The sequence below is a fragment of the Cetorhinus maximus genome, chromosome 29 (genome assembly GCF_964194155.1).
Source record: "Cetorhinus maximus chromosome 29, sCetMax3.hap1.1, whole genome shotgun sequence".
NCBI lineage: Eukaryota > Metazoa > Chordata > Chondrichthyes > Lamniformes > Cetorhinidae > Cetorhinus > Cetorhinus maximus.
Genome location: NC_135907.1, coordinates 5,596,131 through 5,614,609, shown reverse-complemented (window position 1 = coordinate 5,614,609; position 18,479 = coordinate 5,596,131). Strand labels below are relative to the sequence as shown.

At 51.7% G+C, this 18,479-nt stretch overlaps 1 protein-coding gene and 3 pseudogenes across 1 annotated transcript in view; all 4 read right to left on the bottom strand.

The window, feature by feature from the left end:
* The window catches only part of LOC144669595 (uncharacterized), a 57,140-nt gene that overhangs the window by 8,194 nt on the left and 30,467 nt on the right, over positions 1-18,479 (bottom strand). The gene's annotated exons all lie outside the window — the stretch shown is intronic.
* LOC144669751 (U2 spliceosomal RNA) lies at positions 2,692-2,870 on the bottom strand (annotated as a pseudogene).
* On the bottom strand, positions 8,217-8,393 carry LOC144669632 (U2 spliceosomal RNA; annotated as a pseudogene).
* LOC144669708 (U2 spliceosomal RNA) lies at positions 13,260-13,439 on the bottom strand (annotated as a pseudogene).

Sequence of the window (18,479 nt, the reverse complement as noted above, 5' to 3'; positions counted from 1 at the left end):
CAGATTCTGCATCTTTTCCTGGAGTCGGGACATTTCCCTCTGTTCCTTTCTAGCTTTCTGGGTGCCTTTGCGGATGAAAAACCTCTTGATGCTTCCCTTGATCACTTCCCACCAGTGTGTCAGGGACTCAAAGAGGGGTTTCACGGTTCTCCAACCTTTGTAATCCCTCTTGAGCTCCTCAATGTTCTCTGGGGTCAGCAGTTGCACATTTAGCTTCCATGCCCCCCTGCCCACCCTCAGGTCTTCCTCCAAGTGGCAGTCCGCCAGTAGGAGGCAGTGGTCAGAGAAGAACACCGGCTTGACCTCGGTGGATCTGACTGTGAATGCACGGGACACAAACAGGAAGTCTATCCTGGAACGAATGGACCCGTCTGGCCGCGACCAGGTGTATCTACGCTGCGCTCCGTCTGCAGGGTTGCTGAAGACGTCGTGCAGCTTGGCATCCTTAACTGTTTCCATCAGGGATCTGGACGTAGCGTCCAATCTGCTTCCGGCCCTGCCGGATCGTCCAGCCGCATCGATGATGCAGTTGAAGTCCCCGCCCAGAATGACCGGCCTGGAGGTCGCCAGCAGCAGTGGGAGCTGCTGAAAAACCTCCAGCCGCTCAGCCCCTTGTGCCGGGCCATACACGTTAATTAACCGGAGTGGAGCGTTCTTGTACATTACGTCTGCTACCAGGAGTCGCCCGCCCACCACCTCCTTGACCTCGGAGACGGTGAAGTTGCCTCCCCGCAGCAGAATACCCAGGCCGGAGGAACGAGAGTCGTTTCCGCCCGACCAGATCGATGGCCCGTGGGACCACCATCGTGACCATTGCCTGTAGGAGCTGAGGTGCGGTATCGCACACTCCTGCAGAAACAACAGGTCAGCTTTGACCTTGGCTAGGTAGTCCAAGGTCGCAACACATCGCGTAGTAGATTTAATGCTACGCACATTTATGGATACAATCTTTAAACCCATTTTCAAGCATTTATTCTCCTACCAAACCCACTGTCTCTGAGAGTCCCAGACCTTTAGTCTGCTCCTTCATACCCGTAGTGAGCTCAAATTCCTTCACTTTGGATGGGCTGAGGTAGATCTCCTTGGCCGTGTTCTGCTCCGGTGGCATCTGGAGGTTCACGTAGAGAGCGGGTTTTGAGATGACCTTTGCTGGAGAAGCTTCTCCAAAACTCACCCCCTCTGGGGTGTTGCTGTTCCCGGCTTCCTGGAGCTGGGGTGCGATGATGATTGCCTCACTGCTCCCAGATTCCAGGGGCTGTGGTGCACTGGCCTCCTCAGGTTGCAGGCAAAGTTGGGGTGCGCTGGTCTCCTTGTTGTCTCCAATTTTCTGGAGCTCGGGTGTCTCGTCCTCCAACGCCCTGGAGCTTTGCCGCCTCTTCTGTCGGTGCCGCTCTGGCACTTCATCATCCGAAGAGCTGCTGCCCTTGTCATCCGTGTCGGATGGGAGACGCCTCTTGCCGCTTCTCTGGGAAACGCCTTTGCTTCTTCTTCGCTCCCTCTTACTTTTCTTCTTCTTCACCGTCCGCCACTCCCCCTGCTGCTTTTCCACTGCTGCCTCCTCCTCCATTGATTCGCTGTCCTGAGGACTGGGAGGTTCAGGGGGTAGTGCTGTTGATTGGCTCTCTGTTGCCTCAATCTCTTTCTCCACCTTGTCTCTCTCTGTGTCCTCCTTTGTCCCGTTGAGCTCCCTGGGGGCCTTGGTGGTTGGAGTGACACGGAACATTTCTTCTGCTTCCCCCTGGTCGGCTTTGGCTGCCTGTGCGTAAGTACGGCAGCGTTTGGGGCAGGTCCTGTAGAGGTGACTTGCCTCGCCACACAGGTTGCAGCACTTGGCCTGTTTGCAGTCTTTTGTCTGGTGCCCTTCCTGTTTGCAGATCTTGCAGAGGGAGGCGCTGCAGTTGGCCGCCACATGACCAGCCTTGCCGCATGAGCGACAATGCTTGGGTTGCCCAGCGTAGACCAGGTAGCCCCGGTTTCCCCCGATAGCGAAACTGGAGGGAGGGTGGAAAATTGCTCCCTTACCGTCGGTCTTTAGCGTGACCTTAAACAGGCGTTTGCCTGTCCAGATCCCCAAGTCGTCTCGAATCTCGGTGCCGCTCCCCACCTTATCGAAGTACCTGGTGAGGAAGGTGACCACGTCGGCGACAGGGACGAAGGGGTTGTACACATGCACCATCACCTCACGTTCCCGTTGCAACGGCAGAGAGAAGTGCGGCTCCGCCGTCAGGATCTTCATCTCCGGCAGGTCTCTCTTCTCCTCGAACACCCTCAGGAGCCGGACGCAGTCTGCCACCCGCTTGAACGTGACGTCAAAATAACCGCCTTTGCGGGAGTCGTGCAGGGTGAAGATCTCCGTAGCTTGGAAGCCGCACGCCTTCAACAGGATCCTCCTGGTGAAGAAGCCCCGATCCATAGGTGATCCTCCTTCGCTGTGGTTCACCGTGACTCGGACGGTGATAGGTAACCCACGGTATGGATTCGGATTGCGATTGGTTATCGCCCTTCCATCCCGACCTTGCCTTGGCAGGACCATGGTGTCGCCCCTGCAACACTACACTTGATCTTAGCCAAAAGGCTGAGAAGCGATGAGAAAGAAAGAAAGTTGTGTTTTGAAAGATGTGCATGTTGAAAAGTAAAGAAAGCAGATGTTTGTAAGAAATCTATTTTTAGCATTGAAAATCCCCTGGAAAGGGGTGGTGCACCATTCCCAGAGATACTGCAATACCAGGTCGATGCGTGGAGTGGGCGGAGCAAGCCCCTATTCCATCTCCCTGCTCCAAAAATCAATTTAATATATGGTCCCCAGATAAGGGACGTATCAGATATTAAACTGATAAGAACAGATTTTTTTTTTTTTATTGTAAAAATATACTTTATTCATAAAAAATCTTCAATCACATTCAAAACCATTTCAAAAACAACATTACAAGGGTACAATCCAGGTTAAACTTTTACAAAATGTATCACCAGGTGCATCAGTACAAACAATATTACAATCATTTACAGCCTTTCATTTTGATCTGTACAGCCCGAGGGGCTCTAAACAGTTCCCAGTCTCTCGGTGCGCTGTGGTAGAAAGGTCTTAGACAGCGACCCTTCCCCATTGCGCCTTTGCGGCAGCTGCCCCAAGCTTTAGTGCGTCCCTCAGCACGTAGTCCTGGACTTTGGATTGTGCCAGTCCGCAACAATCGGTCGGGGACAACTCTTTGTGCTGGAAGACCAACAAGTTTCGGGCAGACCAAAGCGCCTCTTTCACCGAGTTGATGATCCTCCAGCTGCAGTCGATGTTTGTCTCGGTGTGTGTCCCTGGGAACAGCCCGTAGAGCACAGAGTCCTGTGTCACAGAACTGCTCGGGATGAACCTCGACAGCAACCACTGCATCTCTCTCCAGACTTTCTTTGCAAAGGCACAATCCACAAGGAGGTGAACAACGGTCTCTTCCCCACCACAGCCACCTCGAGGGCATCGTGCAGAGGGGGTGAGACTCCTGGCGTGTAGGAAGGATCTGACGGGGAGGGCCTTTCTCACCACCAGCCAAGCTACGTCTTGGTGCTTGTTGGAAAGTTCTGGCGATGAGGCATTCTGCCAAATGACTTTGACAGTCTGCTCGGGGAACCATCCCACAGGGTCCACCCTCTCCTTATCCCTCAGGGCCTCTAGGACGTTACGTGCTGACCACTGCCTGATGGACTTGTGGTCAAAGGTGTTTTTCTGCATAAATTTTTCCACCAGGGACAGGTGGTACGGCACGGTCCAACTACTTGGAGCGTTCCGCGGCAGCGTGGCCAGACCCATCCTTCGCAACACCGGGGACAGGTAGAACCTCAGCACGTAGTGACACTTGGTGTTTGCGTACTGAGGGTCTACGCACCGCTTGATGCAGCCGCACACAAAGGTGGCCATCAGTATGAGGGCGATGTTGGGCACGTTTTTTCCCCCTTTATCTAGAGGCTTGTACATCGCGTCCCTGCAGACACGATCCATTTTCGACCTCCAGATAAAGCGGAAGATGGCTCGAGTGATCGCCATCGCGCAGGAGTGTGGAATGGGCCAGACCTGCGCCACGTACAGCAACAGCGAGAGTACCTCACACCTGATGACCAGGTTCTTACCCGCAATGGAGAGGGAGCGTCGCTCCCACATGCCCAGTTTCCTTTTCACCATAGCCACTCGCTCCTTCCAGTTTCTAACGCATGCCCCGGTCCCTCCGAACCATATCCCCAGCACCTTCAGGCCGTCAGCCCTGACAGTGAAGGGGACAAAGGATCGGTCAGCCCAGTTCCCAAACAACATGGCCTCGCTCTTCCCACGATTTACCTTGGCTCCCGAGGCCAGTTCGAACTGGTCGCAGACGTGCATCAGTCTGCGCACCGACAGCGGATCCGAGCAGAAGACGGCGACGTCGTCCATGTACAGGGAGGCTTTTACCTGAGTGCCTCCACTGCCTGGGATCGTCACTCCTCTTATGCCCGGATCCTTCCTGATGGACTCGGCAAAGGGTTCTATGCAGCACACGAAAAGGACAGGCGAGAGAGGACAGCCCTGCCTGACTCCAGATTTAATCGGAAAGCTATCTGTTTCCCACCCATTGATTGAGACTGCGCTACTGATGTTAGTGTAGAGCAGTTGGATCCAATTTCGAATTCCCTCCCCAAAGCCCATTTTGGAGAGCACATCCCCCATGTAGGTGTGCGATATTCTGTCAAAGGCCTTCTCCTGATCCAAGCTGATGAGGCAGGTGTCCACACCCCTGTCCTGTACATAGGCAATCGTATCCCTGAGCAGCGCCAGGCTGTCAGAGATCTTCCTGCCTGGCACAGAGCAGGTCTGGTCAGGGTGAATCACCAATTCCAGAGCGGATTTGACCCGGTTGGCGATGACCTTGGACAGAATCTTATAGTCCACATTCAACAGTGAAATGGGTCGCCAATTTCTAATTTCCTCCCTTTCCCCCTTGTGCTTGTAGATGAGGGTGATGATGCCTTTCCTCATGGATTCTGACATGCTGCCGGCCAGGAGCATACTCTCGTACACTTCTAGCAGGTCTGGGCCGATCAAGTCCCACAGAGCCGAATACAACTCCGCCGGCAGGCCGTCGCTTCCGGGGGTTTTACTCTTCTCGAAGGACTCGAGGGCCTTAGTCAGTTCGTCAGGAGTTAGCGGTTTGTCTAGGCTCTCCCGCGTACTGTGGTCTAAGACCTCCGTGATAGAGGACAGGAAGGACTGGGAGGCCGTGCTGTCCGTGGGCTTCACGTCATACAGACCGGCATAAAAGGATTTGCTGATCCTCAGAATGTCGGACCGTGATGACTTTACTGAGCCGTCTTCTTCCTTCAGGCTGCTGATCACAGAGCGCTCTCTGTGTACCTTTTGGAAGAAGAAACGTGAGCACGTCTCATCCTGCTCCACGGAGCGGACTCTGGAACGGAAGATGATCTTGGAGGCCTCCGAGGCAAAGTGCGAGGCCTGCTGGCCCTTCACCTCTTGGAGCTCCTCCTTGACATCCACCCCCATCGACTGCAGCCGGAGCAGATTCTGCATCTTTTCCTGGAGTCGGGACATTTCCCTCTGTTCCTTTCTAGCTTTCTGGGTGCCTTTGCGGATGAAAAACCTCTTGATGCTTCCCTTGATCACTTCCCACCAGTGTGTCAGGGACTCAAAGAGGGGTTTCACGGTTCTCCAACCTTTGTAATCCCTCTTGAGCTCCTCAATGTTCTCTGGGGTCAGCAGTTGCACATTTAGCTTCCATGCCCCCCTGCCCACCCTCAGGTCTTCCTCCAAGTGGCAGTCCGCCAGTAGGAGGCAGTGGTCAGAGAAGAACACCGGCTTGACCTCGGTGGATCTGACTGTGAATGCACGGGACACAAACAGGAAGTCTATCCTGGAACGAATGGACCCGTCTGGCCGTGACCAGGTGTATCTACGCTGCGCTCCGTCTGCAGGGTTGCTGAAGACGTCGTGCAGCTTGGCATCCTTAACTGTTTCCATCAGGGATCTGGACGTAGCGTCCAATCTGCTTCCGGCCCTGCCGGATCGTCCAGCCGCATCGATGATGCAGTTGAAGTCCCCGCCCAGAATGACCGGCCTGGAGGTCGCCAGCAGCAGTGGGAGCTGCTGAAAAACCTCCAGCCGCTCAGCCCCTTGTGCCGGGCCGTACACGTTAATTAACCGGAGTGGAGCGTTCTTGTACATTACGTCTGCTACCAGGAGTCGCCCGCCCACCACCTCCTTGACCTCGGAGACGGTGAAGTTGCCTCCCCGCAGCAGAATACCCAGGCCGGAGGAACGAGAGTCGTTTCCGCCCGACCAGATCGATGGCCCGTGGGACCACCATCGTGACCATTGCCTGTAGGAGCTGAGGTGCGGTATCGCACACTCCTGCAGAAACAACAGGTCAGCTTTGACCTTGGCTAGGTAGTCCAAGGTCGCAACACATCGCGTAGTAGATTTAATGCTACGCACATTTATGGATACAATCTTTAAACCCATATTAAAGCATTTATTCTCCTACCAAACCCACTGTCTCTGAGAGTCCCACACCTTTAGTCTGCTCCTTCATACCCGTAGTGAGCTCAAATTCCTTCACTTTGGATGGGCTGAGGTAGATCTCCTTGGCCGTGTTCTGCTCCGGTGGCATCTGGAGGTTCACGTAGTGAGCGGATTTTGAGATGACCTTTGCTGGAGAAGCTTCTCCAAAACTCACCCCCTCTGGGGGGTTGCTGTTCCCGGCTTCCTGGAGCTGGGGTGCGATGATTGCCTCACTGCTCCCAGATTCCAGGGGCTGTGGTGCACTGGCCTCCTCAGGTTGCAGGCAAAGTTGGGGTGCGCTGGTCTCCTTGTTGTCTCCAATTTTCTGGAGCTCGGGTGTCTCGTCCTCCAACGCCCTGGAGCTTTGCCGCCTCTTCTGTCGGTGCCGCTCTGGCACTTCATCATCCGAAGAGCTGCTGCCCTTGTCATCCGTGTCGGATGGGAGACGCCTCTTGCCGCTTCTCTGGGAAACGCCTTTGCTTCTTCTTCGCTCCCTCTTACTTTTCTTCTTCTTCACCGTCCGCCACTCCCCCTGCTGCTTTTCCACTGCTGCCTCCTCCTCCATTGATTCGCTGTCCTGAGGGCTGGAAGGTTCAGGGGGTAGTGCTGTTGATTGGCTCTCTGTTGCCTCAATCTCTTTCTCCACCTTGTCTCTCTCTGTGTCCTCCTTTGTCCCGTTGAGCTCCCTGGGGGCCTTGGTGGTTGGAGTGACACGGAACCTTTCTTCTGCTTCCCCCTGGTCGGCTTTGGCTGCCTGTGCGTAAGTACGGCAGCGTTTGGGGCAGGTCCTGTAGAGGTGACTTGCCTCGCCACACAGGTTGCAGCACTTGGCCTGTTTGCAGTCTTTTGTCTGGTGCCCTTCCTGTTTGCAGATCTTGCAGAGGGAGGCGCTGCAGTTGGCCGCCACATGGCCAGCCTTGCCGCATGAGCGACAATGCTTGGGTTGCCCAGCGTAGACCAGGTAGCCACGGTTTCCCCCGATTGCGAAACTGGAAGGAGGGTGGAAAATGGCTCCCTTACCATCGGTCTTTAGCGTGACCTTAAACAGGCGTTTGCCTGTCCAGATCCCCAAGTCGTCTCGAATCTCGGTGCCGCTCCCCACCTTATCGAAGTACCTGGTGAGGAAGGTGACCACGTCGGCGACAGGGACGAAGGGGTTGTACACATGCACCATCACCTCACGTTCCCGTTGCAACGGCAGAGAAAAGTGCGGCTCCGCCGTCAGGATCTTCATCTCCGGCAGGTCTCTCTTCTCCTCGAACACCCTCAGGAGCCGGACGCAGTCTGCCACTCGCTTGAACGTGACGTCAAAATAACCGCCTTTGCGGGAGTCGTGCAGGGTGAAGATCTCCGTAGCTTGGAAGCCGCACGCCTTCAACAGGATCCTCCTGGTGAAGAAGCCCCGATCCATAGGTGATCCTCCTTCGTCGCTGTGGTTCACCGTGACTCGGACGGTGATAGGTAACCCACGGTATGGATTTGGATTGCGATTGGTTATCGGCCTTCCATCCCGACCTTGCCTTGGCAGGACCATGGTGTCGCCCCTGCAACACTTGATGTTAGCCAAAAGGCCGAGAAGCGATGAGAAAGAAAGAAAGTTGTGTTTTGAAAGATGTGCATGTTGAAAAGTAAAGAAAGCAGATGTTTGTAAGAAATCTATTTTTAGCATTGAAAATCCCCTGGAAAGGGGTGGTGCACCATTCCCAGAGATACTGCAATACCGGGTCGATGCGTGGAGTGGGCGGAGCAAGCCCCTATTCCATCTCCCTGCTCCAAAAATCAATTTAATATATGGTCCCCAGATAAGGGACGTATCAGATATTAAACTGATAAGAACAGATTTTTTTTTTTATTGTAAAAATATACTTTATTCATAAAAAATCTTCAATCACATTCAAAACCATTTCAAAAACAACATTACAAGGGTACAATCCAGGTTAAACTTTTACAAAATGTATCACCAGGTGCATCAGTACAAACAATATTACAATCATTTACAGCCTTTCATTTTGATCTGTACAGCCCGAGGGGCTCTAAACAGTTCCCAGTCTCTCGGTGCGCTGTGGTAGAAAGGTCTTAGACAGCGACCCTTCCCCATTGCGCCTTTGCGGCAGCTGCCCCAAGCTTTAGTGCGTCCCTCAGCACGTAGTCCTGGACTTTGGATTGTGCCAGTCCGCAACAATCGGTCGGGGACAACTCTTTGTGCTGGAAGACCAACAAGTTTCGGGCAGACCAAAGCGCCTCTTTCACCGAGTTGATGATCCTCCAGCTGCAGTCGATGTTTGTCTCGGTGTGTGTCCCTGGGAACAGCCCGTAGAGCACAGAGTCCTGTGTCACAGAACTGCTCGGGATGAACCTCGACAGCAACCACTGCATCTCTCTCCAGACTTTCTTTGCAAAGGCACAATCCACAAGGAGGTGAACAACGGTCTCTTCCCCACCACAGCCACCTCGAGGGCATCGTGCAGAGGGGGTGAGACTCCTGGCGTGTAGGAAGGATCTGACGGGGAGGGCCTTTCTCACCACCAGCCAAGCTACGTCTTGGTGCTTGTTGGAAAGTTCTGGCGATGAGGCATTCTGCCAAATGACTTTGACAGTCTGCTCGGGGAACCATCCCACAGGGTCCACCCTCTCCTTATCCCTCAGGGCCTCTAGGACGTTACGTGCTGACCACTGCCTGATGGACTTGTGGTCAAAGGTGTTTTTCTGCATAAATTTTTCCACCAGGGACAGGTGGTACGGCACGGTCCAACTACTTGGAGCGTTCCGCGGCAGCGTGGCCAGACCCATCCTTCGCAACACCGGGGACAGGTAGAACCTCAGCACGTAGTGACACTTGGTGTTTGCGTACTGAGGGTCTACGCACCGCTTGATGCAGCCACACACAAAGGTGGCCATCAGTATGAGGGCGATGTTGGGCACGTTTTTTCCCCCTTTATCTAGAGGCTTGTACATCGCGTCCCTGCAGACACGATCCATTTTCGACCTCCAGATAAAGCGGAAGATGGCTCGAGTGATCGCCATCGCGCAGGAGTGTGGAATGGGCCAGACCTGCGCCACGTACAGCAACAGCGAGAGTACCTCACACCTGATGACCAGGTTCTTACCCGCAATGGAGAGGGAGCGTCGCTCCCACATGCCCAGTTTCCTTTTCACCATAGCCACTCGCTCCTTCCAGTTTCCAACGCATGCCCCGGTCCCTCCGAACCATATCCCCAGCACCTTCAGGCCGTCAGCCCTGACAGTGAAGGGGACAAAGGATCGGTCAGCCCAGTTCCCAAACAACATGGCCTCGCTCTTCCCACGATTTACCTTGGCTCCCGAGGCCAGTTCGAAATGGTCGCAGATGTGCATCAGTCTGCGCACCGACAGCGGATCCGAGCAGAAGACGGCGACGTCGTCCATGTACAGGGAGGCTTTGATCTGAGTGCCTCCACTGCCTGGGATCGTAACTCCTCTAATGCCCGGATCCTTCCTGATGGACTCAGCAAAGAACAGGCGAGAGAGGACAGCCCTGCCTGACTCCAGATTTAATTGGAAAGCTATCTGATTCCCACCCGTTGATTGAGACTGCGCTACTGATGTTAGTGTAGAGTAGGATCCAACTGGATCCAATTGCGAATTCCCTCCCCAAACCCCATTTTGAGAGCACATCCACCATGTAGGTGTGCGATATTCTGTCAAAGGCTTTCTCCTAATCCAGGCTGATGAGGCAGGTGTCCACACCCCTGTCCTGCACATAGGCAATCGTATCCCTGAGCAGCGCCAGGCTGTCAGAGATCTTCCTGCCCGGCACAGTGCAGGTCTGGTCAGGGTGTATCACCAATTCCAGAGCGGATTTGACCCGATTGACGATGACCTTGGACAGAATCTTATAGTCCACATTCAACAGTGAAATGGGTCGCCAATTTCTAATTTCCTCCCTTTCTTCCTTGTGCTTGTACATGAGGGTGATGATGCCTTTCCTCATGGATTCTGACATACTGCCGGCCAGGAGCATACTCTCGTACACCCCTAGCAGGTCTGGGCCCATCCAGTCCCACAGAGCCCAATACAACTCCGCCGGCAAGCCGTCGCTTCTGGGGAGATTTACTCTTCTCGAAGGACTCAAGGGCCTAAGTCAGTTCGTCAGGAGTTCGCGGTTTGTCCAGCCTCTCCCGTGTACTGTCGCCTAAGACCTCCGTGATAGAGGACAAGGAGGACTGGGAGGCCGTGCTGTCCGTCGGCTTCACGTCATAAAATCCGGCATAAAAGGATTTGCTGATCCTCAAAATGTCGGACTGCGCTGACTTTACTGATCTGTCTTCTTCATTCAGGCTGCTGAACACAGAGCTCTCTCTCTCTTCCTTTTGGAAGAAGAAACGTGAGCACGTCTCATCCTGCTCCACGGAGCGGACTCTGGAACGGAAGATGTTCTTGGAGGCAAAGTGCGAGGCTTGCTGGCTCTTCACCTCTTGGAGTTCTTCCTTGACATCGACCCCCACCGACTGCAGCCGGAGCAGATTCTGCATGTTTTTCTGGAGTCGGGACATTTCCCTCTCTTCCTTTCTAGCTTTCTGGATGCTTTTGAGGATGAAAAACCTCTTGGTGTTTCCCTTGATCGCTTCCCACCAGTGTGTCAGGGACTCAAAGAGGGGTTTCATGGTTCTCCAACCTTCATAAGCCCTCTTGAGCTCCTCAATGTTCTCTGGGGTCAGCAGTTGCACGAATAGCTTCCATGCCCCCCTGCCCACCCTCAGGTCCTTCTCCAAGTGGCAGTCCGCCAGTAGGAGGCAGTGGTCAGATAAGAACACCGGCTTGACCTCGGTGGATCTGACTGTGAATGCACGGGACACAAAGAGGAAGTCTATCCTGGAACGAATGGACCCGTCTGGCCGCGACCAGGTGTATCTACGCTGCGCTCCGTCTGCAGGGTTGCTGAAGACGTCGTGCAGCTTGGCATCCTTAACTGTTTCCATCAGGGATCTGGACGTAGCGTCCAATCTGCTTCCGGCCCTGCCGGATCGTCCAGCCGCATCGATGATGCAGTTGAAGTCCCCGCCCAGAATGACCGGCCTGGAGGTCGCCAGCAGCAGTGGGAGCTGCTGAAAAACCTCCAGCCGCTCAGCTCCTTGTGACGGGCCATACACGTTAATTAACCGGAGTGGAGCGTTCTTGTACATTACGTCTGCTACGAGGAGTCGCCCGCCCACCACCTCCTTGACCTCGGAGACGGTGAAGTTGCCTCCCCGCAGCAGAATACCCAGGCCGGAGGAACGAGAGTCGTTTCCGCCCGACCAGATCGATGGCCCGTGGGACCACCACCGTGACCATTGCCTGTAGGAGCTGAACTGGATAACCTCACTTATCCACGTTAAACTCCATCTGCCAAATTTTGGCCCATTCACCTAACCTGTCCATATCCATTTGTAAATTTCTCATTTCTTCACTGCAACTTACTTTCCCACCTATTTTGGTGTCATCTGCAAATTTAGCTATGGTACCTTCTACTCCTGAATCCAAGTAAATAGTTGGGGCCCAAGGACCGAACCCTGTGGCACCCCACTAGTTACAGCTTGCCATCCACAAAAGACCCATTTATCCTGACTCTCTGCTTTCTGTTGGTTAGCCAAAGCTCTATCCAAGCAAATATATTACCCTTAGCTGCGTGTGATCTTATCTTGTGTATTAATCTTTTGTGCGGCACCTTATCAAATGCCTTCTGGAAGTCCAGACATACTACATCTACAGGATCGCCATTATCCACTTTGCTTGTCACATCTTCAAAGAACTCTAGCAATTTAGTCAAACACGATTTAGTCTTCATAAAGCCATGCTGACTCTGATGGATTGCATTTTGACTTGCATTTTAGGAGGGTAGTGAAGGCATTGGAGAGAGTGCAGAAGAGGTTTACGAGTTTGGTTCCAGGGGCGAGGAAGTTGAGTTATGAAGTAAGATTGGAGAAGTTGGGACTGTATTCCTTGGGGAAAAGAAGTCTGAGAGGAGACTTGATAGAGGTATTGAAAATCATGAGGTATCTGGAGAGAGTAGATAGGGAGAAACTGCTTGCACCGATGAAAGGATCGAGAAGGAGCGGGCACAGGTTTAAAGTAACTAGCAGAAGAAGCAAAAGTGATAGGAGCAGCGAGTGGTCAGGGTCTGGAATGCACCGCCTGATAGCGTGGCGGAGGCAGGTTCAATTGAAGAGGGAATGAGATGATTATTTGAAAAGAAAGCATGTGCTGGGTTACGTGGAGAAGGCAGGAGAATGGCACGAAGTGAAATGTTCATTGGGAGAGCTGGTGCAGTCACGACGGGCGGAATGGGCTCCTTGTGCAGTGTAAGGATTGTGTGAACGTGGATGTAGACGTTTCCGAGTAGCTGTGTAAAGTGTGTGAGCTTTGAGGTGTGAGTTTTGACTGTTGCTGTATCAGCAGCAGCAGCAGCAGCGGGCGGGAGCGGCAGCAGAGAGCTGGTTGAAAGTGTTGTGAGGCGAAAGGTGCAGCTGAGAGAGTGTTTGAGAGGTGTATTTGCAAGTGAAAGATGTTTTTGTATGAGTGAGGTAGAGTGTTTGTGAGATGAGAGTGGTGTCTGTGAGCGTTGGGTGAGCGTGCGTGTTTTTTGTGTGTAGATGGTGCGGGTGAGTGAGAAAGAAAGAAAGTTGTGTTTTGAAAGATGTGCATGTTGAAAAGTAAAGAAAGCAGATGTTTGTAAGAAAACTATTTTTAGCATTGAAAATCCCCTGGAAAGGGGTGGTGCACCATTCCCAGAGATACTGCAATACCGGGTCGATGCGTGGAGTGGACGGAGCAAGCCCCTATTCCATCTCCCTGCTCCAAAAATCAATTTAATATATGGTCCCCAGATAAGGGACGTATCAGATATTAAACTGATAAGAACAGATTTTTTTTTTTTTTTTTGTAAAAATATACTTTATTCATAAAATATCTTCAATCACATTCCAAACCATTTCAAAAACAACATTACAAGGGTACAATCCAGGTTAAACTTTTACAAAATGTATCACCAGGTGCATCAGTACAAACAATAAGAACAGATTTTTTTTTTTTTTTTTTGCAAAAATATACTTTATTCATAAAATATCTTCAATCACATTCCAAACCATTTCAAAAACAACATTACAAGGGTACAATCCAGGTTAAACTTTTACAAAATGTATCACCAGGTGCATCAGTACAAACAATATTACAATCATTTACAGCCTTTCATTTTGATCTGTACAGCCCGAGGGGCTCTAAACAGTTCCCAGTCTCTCGGTGCGCTGTGGTAGAAAGGTCTTAGACAGCGACCCTTCCCCATTGCGCCTTTGCGGCAGCTGCCCCAAGCTTTAGTGCGTCCCTCAGCACGTAGTCCTGGACTTTGGATTGTGCCAGTCCGCAACAATCGGTCGGGGACAACTCTTTGTGCTGGAAGACCAACAAGTTTCGGGCAGACCAAAGCGCCTCTTTCACCGAGTTGATGATCCTCCAGCTGCAGTCGATGTTTGTCTCGGTGTGTGTCCCTGGGAACAGCCCGTAGAGCACAGAGTCCTGTGTCACAGAACTGCTCGGGATGAACCTCGACAGCAACCACTGCATCTCTCTCCAGACTTTCTTTGCAAAGGCACAATCCACAAGGAGGTGAACAACGGTCTCTTCCCCACCACAGCCACCTCGAGGGCAACGTGCAGAGGGGGTGAGACTCCTGGCGTGTAGGAAGGATCTGACGGGGAGGGCCTTTCTCACCACCAGCCAAGCTACGTCTTGGTGCTTGTTGGAAAGTTCTGGCGATGAGGCATTCTGCCAAATGACTTTGACAGTCTGCTCGGGGAACCATCCCACAGGGTCCACCCTCTCCTTTTCCCTCAGGGCCTCTAGGACGTTACGTGCTGACCACTGCCTGATGGACTTGTGGTCAAAGGTGTTTTTCTGCATAAATTTTTCCACCAGGGACAGGTGTTGCTGTACGTGGCGCAGGTCTGGCCCATTCCTCACTCCTGCGCTGTGGCGATCACGCCAGCCATCTTCCGCTTTATCTGGAGGTCAAAAGTTGATCCTGTTTGCAGGGACATGATGTAAAAAAACTCTGGATGAAGGGGGAAAAAACATGCCCAACATCACCCTCATCCTGATGGCCACCTTTGTGTATGGCAGTATCAAGCTGTGTGTAGACCCAAACACCAAGCGTCACTACGTGCTGAGGTTCTACCTGTCCCTGGTGTTGCGAAGGATGGGTCTGGCCACCCTGCCGCGGAACGCTCCAAGTGCCGTATCACCTGCCCCGTGTGGAAAAACTTATGCAGAGAAACACCTTTGTCCGCAAGTCCATCAGGCAGTGGTTAGCACGTATCACCCTAGAGGCCCTGCGGGAAAAGGAGATGGTGGATTCCGGCGGACGGTTCGCCGAACAGACCGTCAGGGTCATTTGGCAGAATGCCTCATCACCAGAACTCTGAAGAGAGTGGCCGTGGTTCTTGTCGAGGTGCATCCCGAGCAGTTCCGTGACACAGGTATGGACTCTGTGCTCCAGGGGCTGTTCCCAGGGACACACGCCGAGACAAACATCAACTACCGCCGGAGGATCCACTCGGTGAAAGACACTCTTTGGCTGTCCGAAACTTGTTGGTCTTCCATTGCAAAGAGTTGGCACATTCCAAGGTCCAGGACTACGTGCTGAGGGACGCACTAAAGTTTGGGGCAAAGGCGTAATGGAGAAAGGTCGCTGTCTACGGTTGCGCTAGATGTGTCGTGTAACTGGCAGGTAATGGAAAATTTCGAGAAACACTCAGTCACAAGGGAGAACACGTGACAGGCATGAGAGACAATCCATGAGTCTTTGTAGCTGAGTTTCCGTGTGAGCAACTAGCTCACAGCGCAGAGGAGTTCTTCGATCGAGGCCTGCTGTATTTTTGTCTTTGCTTTCAGCTTGAGCAGTCAAAGAACAAAGAAGAAAAAAAAGTACAGCACAGGAACAGGCCCTTCGGCCCTCCAAGCCTGCGCCGATCGGTCTGTGGAGCTTGCCAGCTGACCAGGTATGCAGCTAAAGTCCTTCCACATCTACAGGGAAGGCAAAGTCAGCAGCGTTTCTCCCAGAGTGTAGAGAGTCCTTGGAACTCTCTTCCTCGAAAGGTGGTGGAAACAGAGTCTTTGAATATTTTCAAGACAGAGCTGGATAGATTAACAAGGCGGGGTTGGAAGGTTATCGCTGGTAGGCAGGAATGTGGGGTTGAGGTTACAATCGGATCAGCCATGATCTTCTGAGTAGTGGAGCAGGCTCTTGGGGCCCAGTGGCCTACTCCTGCTCCTAAGTTGTATGTTCAGACATGTAGGGGCATTACTTTTTACTGATTCCAGTGCTTCTCCTGCACTGAACCTGGAGAGTACTACGTCAGCTGCTGTTGAGTTGTTTCCTGATGCCCTGCTTTCTTTTGTACGAGCTGTCTAGCATCCTCGTTTATGGGCTTCCTTTGCTTGGCATTGGGCCTTCTTTTGGGCTGACTGTTGGTCTATTTCCTTTACGGGATGTCAGCATGACATCACCAGAAGGGAAATGTGTCATGTTATGAAGTCACAGTAAATAAGTCCAATGCATTATATCATTATAATAACACAAGATGATGATCAGCAGTGAGAAGGCAGGTGGCAGCAAGGATAAGTACAGGTACGACACAGCGAACAGCCTTAGATCCTGTTAAAATGTTGAAAATGTTTCTCCCCTTCTCGAAGATTATTTCCTTCAAAATTTTAGAAATCTTTCAGCTTCAACCAGAAGTCACACACAAGCCAAACAACAAAACCACCTGCGTGCACAGCACAGCACACCATCTGCCAGCCTGCAATGATGTCGGCTCTCTTTTAATCACCTTTTCCCCTCCCATCAGTCCTATTCAGCAGGCAAGCAAAGGAGCGCAGAAAATACATCTGCACGGCTGTTTCTAACTTCTAGAAAGGGAACAGCCTTATCCTAGGAAAGTGAAAAATACCTATACTGTCACAAAGTGATGAACTTGAACTGCAAAACACCACGCTTACCTGAGCTTGTGTCACAGTTTTTGCTGTCTATCTCAGCCAGTATTCTCAGTCGTCCATCCTGGCTTCTTGCTCTCTCTGCAGCTTTCAGATGCCTCCCCTTGGCCGGCCTCAGTGCTCGGTGATAGATCAGCGCTCGGTATTATTTCTGTCCTCAGTGGTAACTGCTAGGGGAGAAAGGCTTGACTTTTTCAATCACCTTTTACCTCAGTAAAATCCAAGTAGAACCTAAAGTGGCAATGCTTCTCCCTCTCAGCACCCAACATGTCTTGCCTTTTCTTCAGGTTGGATTTGAGGAAGCACTACAGTTGCTGCCTGGCTGCCATTTCAAGTACAGAGACAAGGGGCAGCCCCATGACCCCTCCCCCGACTCCTGCACAATATGCAAATGTAGCACATTGTCTGAGTGCAATTTGGGAGCTGAAGACGGTTTCACAGTGGGATACAAGATATGAGGAGAGGTTTCCTCACAGACACACCGCCACATAAGCCCCTTTAAATTTGCGCGGCTGTGCAAAAAGTTTAATGGGCCCGCACACTTAAACAAATCGGTCACGCACTGTAATGACTCGCCTCATTCAGTTCAACAGAAATTAGGATCATGTTTTTAACCTGTGCCCTAGTTTTAAAATATTTTGTGTTCCATATTTACTTTCTCAATTTGTTATTAATTTACTTTACATTGCTTTATATTCTATTTTGTCTTGGACATGCATCACGGTTCGTTCAATCTCACTGGTTAAGAAAATTAAAATATTTAGTTTGATCAGGGTCTTACACTTGTCAAGAGGAGCCCTTTCAAATACTGGCCTGCTTTTGGAGGCCTGAAGTCACTGGAGCTGCACAAGTCAAGACGACTGAAGGCCTGATTCGCTGTGTAATATACTTTGCAGCATCTTGTTGCACTAGCAGGCAGGAAGGAGTTTTCAGCAATGCAGTTTAAAGGCTTGATACACTAAGTACACTTTCATTTCAGGTTTGTCATTTCAGGACGCTGCGTGTTTTTTTGCTCTGTTTTCTGACTCTGAAATTCTAATTCAGACTGTGGAGAAGAGCTGTTGTTGCTGCTGTTGGTTTTCTTTGTAACTGTTGTCGTTTTTTTGTGGAAAAATATACCTTATCCATAAAATATCTGAAAGAACATTACAAAACATTTCAAAATGGCCATCGCAAAAAGTGCAATCATATTCCAGTTTTTCAAATAGATCATGTCGCACCCTGCGACGCTTCAATACGATCAATGAACATTACAGACATTTCAACATGCTCATTACAGGCAGTCAGACAGTGCAATAGTATTCAAGTTATCTACATAGATCATGTTGCACTCTGAGGTGCTTCAATACAATTGTGATAAATGTAATATTCACTGCATACATTCAATGTGAGTCTTTCAGGCCGAGGGGTCCATACCTTTCCCAGTCCCTCGGTGCACTATGGCTGAAAGGTCTTAGACAGCGACCGTTCCCCACTGCGCATTTGTGGCGGCTGCCCCAAGCTTTAGTGCGTCCCTCAGCACGTAGTCCTCGGCCTTGGAATGTGCCAGCCAGTCTGCAACACTCTGCTGGGGACAACTCATTGCACTGGAAGACCAACAAGTTTCGGGCAGACCAAAGAGCGTCTTTCACCGAGTAGATGATCCTCCACCTGCTTGTCTCGATGTGCGTCCCTGTCCCTGGGATCAACACGTAGAGCACAGAGACCTGTGTCACAGAACTGCTTGGGATGAACCGCGACAAAAACCACGGCAACTCTCTGCAGACCTTCTTTGCAAACGCACATTCCACAAAGAGGTGAACAACGGTCTCGTCCCCACGACAGCCACCTCGAGGTCAACATGCAGAGAGGGTGAGACTTCAGGAAGGATCTGACGGGGAGGGCATTTCTCACCACCAGCCAAGCTACGTCTTGGTGCTTGTTGGAAAGTTCTGGAGACGAGGCA